The following is an 11,113-nucleotide window of genomic DNA, read 5'->3' on the forward strand; positions in this document are numbered from 1 at the left end:
GGTACCCAATGCGGAGTACATCATGGTCGTTGGAAACCGAGTGTTCATTCCCAAACTCATCAGAGCCTCATCACAACTATCACAGACTGAACCTCGTTGCCGATCCTGGACCCAGGTTCAACCACGAAATGCGAGACACTTGCAAACCAACGTTGTTACTGCAATGGTTGAGTCATTTTTTTGTCTTCTTCTCCTTTGTTATTATGTGGGATCAATTTAATTTACCCATTCCTTTTAAAAGAAAACTTCCACCCCCTCCATGGTGCTGCATTTGTGTTATCGCATTTTTTTTCTGTTTTGGCAGTGCTGCGTCGCAAAATACGCTACCATTTACATAACCAGCACAAATCCAAATTTGATAGGGTGGACATCTTAGAATCTGAAATCCCAATGTGTGAGTGATATCAGTGAAACCAGCCATAAAAATGTTCATGTTTATTTTATTGGGTTTTTTTTGTCTGTAATAGACTTATATTGCTTGTATTGTAAGTGTTAAAATGGTTTTTTTGTTACAACCCATCTATATATTAAAACTGTTTCTTTGTATTTCTATGATGCTTAAGGCTTTTTTTCACAGACCAGCTGGAAACTTAACGAGAATCAGAGTAGATAACATTTTTATTAATCTTGCAACCTAAACAGTATATGATGATTGGGAGCATTTAAAGAAAAGCACATTTTCTTTGTAATTTGTCGGTACTAAAATTATACTTTGATAATGTCTGCTGTGCTACAAACCCTTTTGACTTCCAGGTTCAATATTTTTCTTTATTCTAAAATTCTTGGGTTTCCTTTCAATGACAACTGAGATCATTAAAATTCAGCTCACAACATGATGTGTGTAGATTTGATGAAAACATATGTTCGAGTTGAGAAGCAGTGTTCACGAACTTGCTGATCGTTTTTACTAGCATTTATTTTCCTAACTTACCTGTGTCAATTAACAAAGGCAAGACTCAAATATTTTCTATCTGAACAGTGTGTTTGTTATTTCCGGCATATACATGTCATATTTCATTCCCACAAAATATAAATCAGGGTTAAGTTGTCTGCGCATCAGCATCGTTCAGGCAGTTGGGGGAAGTAAATAAGTCTTTAAGGAATTAATGAAGCGGATGCTCAACCGGTCTGGAGGACGTTTGATTGATGTCAGCTGTTTGTTCTGCCAGCCGGTGATGTTTTCTCACTCCCTCAATGACAAAGAAAGTCATTGTTATGACTATGAACTATAGTCTATTATTACTTTTGTTACTATATTAATTGTTACTTATTGCCGCTACTGTTATTATTATTATTATTATTATTATTATTATTATTATTATTATTATTATTATTATTATTATTATTATTATTATTATTATTATTATTATTATGATATTGCCTTCATTGCATTCTATTAGTATTATTGATATAACTAATTTCTGATTGTTGTAAATAATTGATGTGAATTGAATTTTGTCGATTGGCCAAGGGCCTACAATAAACTTAAATGAAATGTTAGTCTTTGGATAGGACTTGGGTCTACTCTTGATTGCTTTTCCGCCTGGGTCGAGTGAAGCATTTGGAGTAAATTCTGTTGCTCAACGTAAAAAACATGACGCTTACCATTCCGCTGATACTGATACCTCCAAGGGGTGGTTGGGGGAAAACCTAAAATTCTTTTGACATTCTGTCTGATTATTCGCTGAAACAACAAAGGACAATCTATGTATTCAGATGAGACTTCATTGTGTTACTATTCCGATTTATGTTCATATTTTGATTATAATGAAGAGGGAACCCTGAACCCAGTGAAGTGGGTGGATTGATCTATTTATTTCTATTTCAAAACAAAAATATGGCGTCTTTTCACTGGATTTGTTATGTGGCAGAGGTCTCCACAAATCTAACATACCTCTTCCAAAGGAATAGATGGTAGAAAAGTATATAACAAGAAGGAATTATGACAGTTACTTGTCCAGGCCTTAAATATTTGGAATGCTATTCCTCTCTATCGCTGTCATGTAGCTGATGTGCATACGATCTGTCTATTGATTTATTTTCAGAGTTCATAGCATGATGTGCTTTATTTTCTTCTTTTTTTTTCCAGAGAAATACAAAAAGCCAAGGAGACCCTGTCCATACTGTGGACAGTTGCAAACAAAACTGTCATGGTCACAAGTGAGTAAAGAGCTACTCGACTATGCATAAAGATCTATGTAGAATGAGGCCCCAGAATTTACTAGTTACTATAAATGAAAAACAATTAACGATTTGTTTACAATGAAATAAAAATGATGATGAAATTTAATTAAAAGAGATAAACAGTGATCGTGGCAGTTACAAATAGAGATATGAATATTTTACGTAACTTATGATAATATGTCAGGTTCATAAGTTTACGTTTCCAGGCAGTTGATGGGCTTGGATGATCTATTCCTCTGATAACAGGATTGGACTCGTAAAATTCCACTTCCAGGCAATTGGTAAGAAGTTATTGTGAAGTCCTTTGACAGCGGGCTTGGGTTTGATCCTTGAAGATTATACAATCAAAGTTAAAAGCTCCGGCGTCTTAATGGTGTAGATATAATATCTACAAAGTCCCAAAAGATAAAAATCTTCCAGTATATATATAGGAATAGATCGACTGGCCGTCCGGCATAGATTGTGGAGAGAAAGTGAGTGTCGAATGTTAGACCTATCAGCTTTTATAATAAGTGGCTACGTGACAGAATGTAGAACGAAAAGTATTCACTAATTAGAAATTAATTCGAGGGAAGGCTATAAAAGGAAAGACTATCTAATATTAGAAGGTAAAGTTTATCTAAGCCTACCGAAATATAACTGGAGTGAGATGAATTCAGTTCTTAATAAAATAAAATTTAATAAGATAATTGTGAACAACCTTTACTGTGACACCCCCCACCCACGTTTAAAATATACTCTTTAACCATTATGGGAAAGATAGATTTTACAAACGGAAGTAAATTTACTATCATGATACTCTAGCATTAATCCATTGTTATGATTTGTGCTACAATTAAATTATTTATTAACTAGACATGGAAATGTTTATATTAACGTAGGTATATGAATGGGTGACAATAACAATGAAAGATTGTGATTACAAATCATTGGATGAACAACATGATGGCAATGTGATTACAAATCATTGTGATAAACAATAGTGATGGCAATGAAGCATGATTTAAGTCGATGATATGAAGGTAATTTACTGAATGAAATGAATGAAAATGTAAATGGAATATTGACATTTCAATTATTAATCATAAATGGGTGAAAATTCATAACAATAATAGATAAAGAGAAGATTTCCCAAATCATGAATGGGTATGGTATATATATCCAAACAATACTCAATGTTACATTAAGTTGGGTCATCATGTTTACAAATAAAATTATCAAAATTGTGCGTTCTGATTTGGCATAGTTTGCGAGGTAACTAACAGTATGCATGGGAGGTTAAGTTATACCCTTCTCGCGTGTTTATACTAATCGAGAAAGTAGGTCGGCGTGAATATTTCACAGCCTGGTATGTGAGAGATACTGAAAGTGTAATTTTGCAAAAATAGACTCCACCTTAGTACTCTACTATTATTCATTTTGTTATTTCTTATGTACGTGAGTGGTTTATGGTCCGTTTCGACCACAAACTCTTTTAGCAGTAGATATCTGCTGAATGTCTTTAAAGCAAAGACGATGGCCAGTCCTTCACGCTCTATTACAGAGTATCGTGATTCTCTGTCCAATAATTTTCTGCTTGCGTATAAGCAAGGCATTAGAGTTCCCTCATGCTCCTGTAATAGTACACCTGCGATGCCCTTATCAGACGCGTCAGTTCTTACAACAAATTCTTTTGATATGTCGGGTAATTTAAGAATTGGTTCTGAACAGAGTAATGCCTTTAATTGGTTAAAGCTATTCTGACACGCTTCTGTCCAAACAATTTTGTTCGGTGACCCATTCTTTGTCAGATTTGTTAGCGGTGTCGCGATGTGCGCGAAGTTGTAAATGTATTTCCTGTAAAAATTTAGGAGCCCAAGTACTTTGCGTACTTCTTTTTTTGTCTTAGGTGGTTGCAATTGTGCGATTTTTGTTTGTTTTTCTGTCTCGGGTGTCTGTGTCCCATGACCAACGGTATGATCAATCCTGCATTTGAAGCTTCGATATTAGTAAACATAGGTTGCGACACTGTGTCTCTATCAAAATATCTTTTTAGCATATTTGCATGGAATGTCTTTGTTGTGTTGTTAATTTGAATCTCGTAATTAACACCAGATCGTACTGCTAATACCTTGAATGGTCCTTTCCATGTAGCTAAAAGTTTACTCGAGTCATCGGGTAAGAGTATTAGTACTTTGTCACCAATCTCAAATTTTCTTGACTTGCTTTTTCGATCGGAGTATTCCTTGTATTTCTCTGCTTTTTTAGTGACGGATTCCTGTGCTAGCTTACACGTGTCCTCTATTCTGTCTTTCAGGTTTCTTACATATTCGTAAGCAAACATAATTTCGTTATTGTCCTCCTCATTCCCTTTACAAATGTCGGCTACTATATTGATCGGGCCGCGAGGTGATCGTCCATACATCAACTCAAATGGGGAGTAGCCTGTAGATTCTTGGGGTATTTCTCTATATGCAAATAGGATTGCTGGTAAGTATCTGTCCCAATCATCTGGTTTTTCTGCTGACACTTTTCTTAACATATTCTTTAGAGTCCCATTAAATCTTTCACAAAGACCATTTGCTTGGGGGTGGTAGGGGGTTGTGAATGAGTGTTGGATTCCCATGAGTTTCATGGTTTCATGCATCATATGTGATGTAAATTGGGGTCCATTGTCCGACAGTATCTCATTTGGTATGCCTATTCTAGTAAAAATTGTCATCAATGCTTCAGCTATGTGATCCGATGTAGTTGATTTCAATGCTATCGCTTCTGGCCACCTGGTTGCGTAATCGACTAGTGTTAGTATGTGTGTATGGTTTCTATCTGATTTTGTTAAAGGGCCTATAATGTCAATTGCAACTTTTTGAAAAACTTTTTCAATAACTGGGGTTGTCTCTAATGGCAATCTCGGTATTCTGCCTTTTGCGACTCTTCTTTGGCATGTGTCACACGATTTCACATAATCTCGGACGTTTTTAGTAATTCCAGGCCATGTGAAATTCTCGGATATTCTCTTCAATGTGGAAGAGCTCCCAAGATGTCCAGAAGTTATTGAATCGTGCGCTATTCCAAGGATTTTGTTTCTGTAAATACTCGGCGTGACCAGTTGTTTAGCTATTTTGTTTCTTTTCCTATGTAACCTGAACAGAATATCTTTTTCAATGATGTATTCAACTTTTGATTTCGTCCCTTTGTTTGCGATATTGAAATATGAAGTTAAAGTCGGGTCCTTTTTCTGTTCTTCAATGAACGTGTTCCTGTCAAATTGTTGTGGTTCTAGAGAAATAGTCATTGGCTTCTCTGTTGTCTTAGTCATCTTTCTTGTTTCTGCTAGACAAGCTGTTTCTTGGGTTAATGACCATTCCTTTACATCTGTTGGGTTGTCTTTAAGACCTTTTATATTGCCAACAATAACATCAGCGACGGGGTTGGGAAGTATACAGCATTCCACTATTCCTGTATAGTATGGAGTTTCTATGTACACATTAGCTGTTTCAAAGGTTTCGACTGTGCCACTGAATGTGATGCATTGTACCGTTTTTCCAGTTTTGTCTTCGTCATTGATCAAAGATGCTTTTATTCCTACTGTACTGCATCCTGTGTCTCTCAATATTTTGCAATCAGTTCCATTAGCTTTGCCTTCACAAAAAAATAGCGATCCTGATTTGTGAGTTTGTGTTAAAAGTGACATACCTTTCACGCAATACACATTTATATTTTCTCCTGACATTACTCGTGTCTGATTGTTTACACTTGTTTGGAGTGATGCATTTGCAGTTTCTTTTGGATATCCCACGATTTTGTAACATTTGTCTGCTGTGTGGCCTTTCATTCCACACTATTGACATTTAATTATAGGTTTGTTGGTTTTCTTATACTCAGTATTATTGTCAGTGCTATTTCTTGTTTTGTTTTGATAGGGTCGGCTATGGTCTCTATTGAACTGTTTGTTCCATGGTTTGTTACTATGATCATCTTGTTTCACTTGCGTGTTCCGAGTGATTGATCGGCTCGTTCTATTTGAGTACTGAACTTTAGGTGTACCTGGACTCTGAGCAGCGGCAGCGTAGTATGGTTCCTTCAATGTTCTGCTAAGGGGTGTCAATGGATGTGCGCTGTTAAAGTTTTCTGCGTAGATTTTTAATTTGTCCAAGTTTTCTGGCTTTCTCTCTTTAAAGAATGCGACTAAATCTGGGTTGCAAGCTTGATAGATTCGATTCTTCAGCGTGAGATAGTAAAGGCCTGCGAAGTCGTCTTGTTTTACGTTTGCCAACTCAAGCCACCGATTTAGAAATTGAGTAATTCGGTTCACGAATGTATTAAAGTCTTCTCCACTTTCCGGTTTTGCAGTGTGAAACCTTTCCTGGTAACCATCTTCCGTTAATCTAAATCTTTTTAGTAGAGCGTCTTTAATTTTTCCATAGTCATCTGCATCTTCAGTTGTTAAGGTATAGAAAACTTTTAGCGGTTCTCCAGATAAGCAGTTAATCAAGGCTGTGGCCCATTTGCTTTCTGGCCAACGATAACCTTTAGCCTGAACTTCGAATCGGTGTAAGAAGGATTCTAGGCAGTCTGAGCGTTCATCGTATGTTGGCATGCGTGGAAGTTTCACGAAAAATTCATCACTATTATTATGTTTTCTTTCATGACCGGTTTTTGTTTTTTCAATTTCCAGCATCATTTGGGTCCTTTTGGTTTCTTCTTCTGCTAAAGCTATTTGTCTTTTTAGTTCCCTTTCTTGGACTCTTTCTTCTCGTTCTTCTCTACGTATTCTTTCTTCATTTTCTTCTCTACGAATTCTTTCTTCATTTTCTTCTCTACGAATTCTTTCTTCGTGTTCTTTTTCTTCTTTACGAATTCTTTCTTCATTTTCTTCTCTACGAATTCTTTCTTCATGTTCTTTTTCTTCTTTACGAATTCTTTCTTCATTTTCTTCTCTACGAATTCTTTCTTCATGTTCTTTTTCTTCTTTTACTTTCTCTTCGCACCATGAAAATATTCTTTCCTGGGGTATTTCTAAGTCCTTTGCGAGACTTAAGTATCTTTTATATGCTTCCATGTTGCAATAAATTAGTTACGATGTTTTATATATATTATATTGACAGGATACTGTTACTGACTGTTTTATTTATTTACACTTACTGGAATGAACTGTTCTATTTTTAGAAATCTCTCTCTCTTATTTCAACCTATTATGTATGTTGAATTTGATGCCTTTTATCGTTATATCTTATAAAGCAATGTGTCAATACAATGCGGAGTTATTATGACTTGTGTCAATAACAATGTGTCAATCGCGTGTACTCTAAACTATGTTACTACGAAAAATGTATCACCAATGTGTGTGACTCGTCGTTAGTTTGTGTACAATTATTCGCAATGACGCTAATATACTAGAGTGTGATAACAATAATAGGATGCCAAAATAATCCCAAGTTATCTATCACTAAATATAACACGACGGCTAGTAGACTCCTTTTATTATTATTTAGTTTTTAAAGACTCACTTTTCAGAACATAATATATAAGTGGTTTTCGGTAACAGTAATATGCCAAAAATGCATTTAAAACAAATCACTATGCAAAACAAATCACGATGTCTATACTTACTATGTGATGCCCAACTCATGTAAAAGAGAATAATGAAGGATATATTTACCAACTCAGTTCGTGGCTGGGACCTCTCTCTTGTTCAATGGTTGTTCAACAATTGTAATTAGGCACTGAAGAGTGTTTAACAGTGATGTCTGAAATACAAAACAATAAAATATCGTAAGATTTACAATAGTTCCAAAATGTGTTCACAACACTGAGTGATTGGATGATAGGTGAATGAATCGTTATGGAATGTAAACATATTGAAAACAATTCATGAATGAGGCAAACAACAAAATGAAATGAGTGATATAATAACAAAGTGGACAAGGAATGAATGAATGAATGAAAAACTGAGTGAATAGATGAATGAATGAATGGATAATGTATGAATGAAAGAATGAAGGGAGGAATAAATGTATGAATGATTGGATAAATGAGTGAATAAACGAATGAATGGATGAATGAATGAATGAATGAATGAATAAATGAATGAACAATGAATGAATGAATAATTTATAAATGAATAAATGAATGAAGGAATGAATCAATAAAATGCTATTCAATTTGAATGAAAGAATGAATGGATAAATTGCTATTCCATTTAAATGAAGAAATGAAAAAGAAAAAAAAATGAATCCTGTAAATAGGGAGTTCAATTAAAATATGATCAAGTGGGGCAATTAAGAGTTTTACAATTTAAACTTTAAAGTTAGATGAAATAGATATAAGTAACTAAATAAATTCAATTCTTTATATGTGTCCCCTCCAAAATGTCATGGTCTCAAGTGAGTAAAGAGCTACTCGACTATGCATAAAGATCTATGTAGAATGAGGCCCAGAATTTACTAGTTACTATAAATGAAAAACAATTAACGATTTGTTTACAATGAAATAAAAATGATGATGAAATTTAATTAAAAGAGATAAACAGTGATCGTGGCAGTTACAAATAGAGATATGAATATTTTACGTAACTTATGATAATATGTCAGGTTCATAAGTTTACGTTTCCAGGCAGTTGATGGGCTTGGATGATCTATTCCTCTGATAACAGGATTGGACTCGTAAAATTCCACTTCCAGGCAATTGGTAAGAAGTTATTGTGAAGTCCTTTGACAGCGGGCTTGGGTTTGATCCTTGAAGATTATACAATCAAAGTTAAAAGCTCCGGCGTCTTAATAGTGTAGATATAATATCTACAAAGTCCCAAAAGATAAAAATCTTCCAGTATATATATAGGAATAGATCGACTGGCCGTCCGGCATAGATTGTGGAGAGAAAGTGAGTGTCGAATGTTAGACCTATCAGCTTTTATAATAAGTGGCTACGTGACAGAATGTAGAACGAAAAGTATTCACTAATTAGAAATTAATTCGAGGGAAGGCTATAAAAGGAAAGACGATCTAATATTAGAAGGTAAAGTTTATCTAAGCCTACCGAAATATAACTGGAGTGAGATGAAATCAGTTCTTAATAAAATAAAATTTAATAAGATAATTGTGAACAACCTTTACTGTGACAAAAACTCTCAAGGCATTTGATGAGGAAACACAAAGATGAGACAGAAGTTACAGAGGCCATGAAACAGCCTGTAAAGGAAAGGGATAGAACAATGGAGTACCTAAAGAAACAGGGCATTTTTTATTCAAACACTAGAAACAATTCAATAGTTATGCGTGAGAGAGCACAAGGGTCACATGAAGTTGTTATGTGTGCTGGCTGTAAGGGGTTTTACTCTGGACGTAGGGTTTATGAAGACAAAAAGAAATGTAGTACTGAGCATGCTCTGTGTACTGGGGTTGTAAAATTTTATCCCGTGGCTCCCAATGCAAGTAAAGAAATAAAGGAGAATATTCTTGACAAATTTCGGAATGATGAAGTGGGAAATTTGTGTCGATCAGACAAAGCTATAGTATTGTTAGGAACAAAATTGTGGAGTAAAAGTTCAAAGAAGGAGAGAAAAGTTATAATGAGTGATTTACGCATCTTAGGAAATTTGATTTTAAAAACTAGGAAGAGAACAAATCAACCTTCTTTCTCTGGAGAGGACGTGGTGAAGCGTTGTAACTTTAATGAAATATCGCAAACCATTTCTGAAATGACTTTGAAAGAGGATGGGACATTGAAAGCAGGCTTGAAGCTTTCAATTGGATTTATATTGAAAAAGTTAATTAATTTCTTAAAAGGGGAATATATAATGCAAAACAAAATGGAAGAATCCGCAGAGATAGATTTGTTCAAAGCTGTCCTGGATTATAATTGGGATAGTATTTTTTTTACAGCCAGAGTTCAATGTGAAGCAAAGAGAACAAATTTGAGAAAACCCAAAGAGATGCCATTAGAGAATGATATAAGAAGCTACGGCAATTTATTACTGAAGAGATGGTCCGTATTTGTGAGGATGATTATCAATTATTTGATTCACATATGTTTGTTAGGCTTCGCAATGTCATCGTAGCTAGGCTTACAATGTTTAATGCGAGGAGAGGCGGGGAATCCGCAAGGATGTTGTTAAAAGACTGGAATGATGCAGATTCAGGTGTATGGGTTGATCCCCAGCTTGTACAACATGTCACTGATCCTCTGGAAAAAGCGTTACTTGAGAAGTATAAGCTGGCCTATCAGTCTGGAAAGGGAAGCAAGATGTTGGTCCCTGTGTTGATACCCAATGACACAATTCAGCCTTTAAGGAAACTTGCACAGGAGCGTAAAGCTGTTGATATTTCAGACAACCCATTTCTTTTTCCAAATACAGGAATATCCAAAGATCATGTAAGTGGTTACATTGCCATCAAATATGTCACTTCCTTAGTAAAGGATTTAGAGAAACCCCAGTTGTTAATAGCTGATAAATTCAGGCACCGAGCTTCGACATTATTTGCCTTACTTGATGTCCCACAACACGAGAGAGATGTCTTCTATCGACATATGGGACACAGTGAATCAATCAATCAAAACATTTATCAGTGTCCACTTGCAATACGAGAAATAACAGAAGTTGGTCATTTTTTGGGTCAAATTGATAACTCAGCATCGGTCACCAAGGGTAGGAAATTGTAACATTGAAACAAATGACTCTGTAGTGAATAGAGACTCAAATGCAAATTTTGGAACATCCAGCTGCAAATCAAGAAGAAATATTTGATGGTGAAGCAGGAGTGCCAAATCAGCTTACGTGTTCTTCAAAACAAACTGAACCCAAGAGGAATTCAAGCAAAAATCGGAGATACATGTCATGGTCAGATGAGGATACAGATAGAGTCAAGTCATATTTTAAAAACTTTGTCGAAGATGTTTCAGCACATGGTTCAAGGGGATCATTACCTGGAAAGTCTGAAATTAATCTGTT

The sequence above is a fragment of the Berghia stephanieae genome, unplaced genomic scaffold (assembly GCF_034508935.2).
Source record: "Berghia stephanieae isolate SIO BIC M18660-M18661 unplaced genomic scaffold, UCSD_Bste_1.3 scaffold15, whole genome shotgun sequence".
Lineage (NCBI taxonomy): Eukaryota > Metazoa > Mollusca > Gastropoda > Nudibranchia > Aeolidiidae > Berghia > Berghia stephanieae.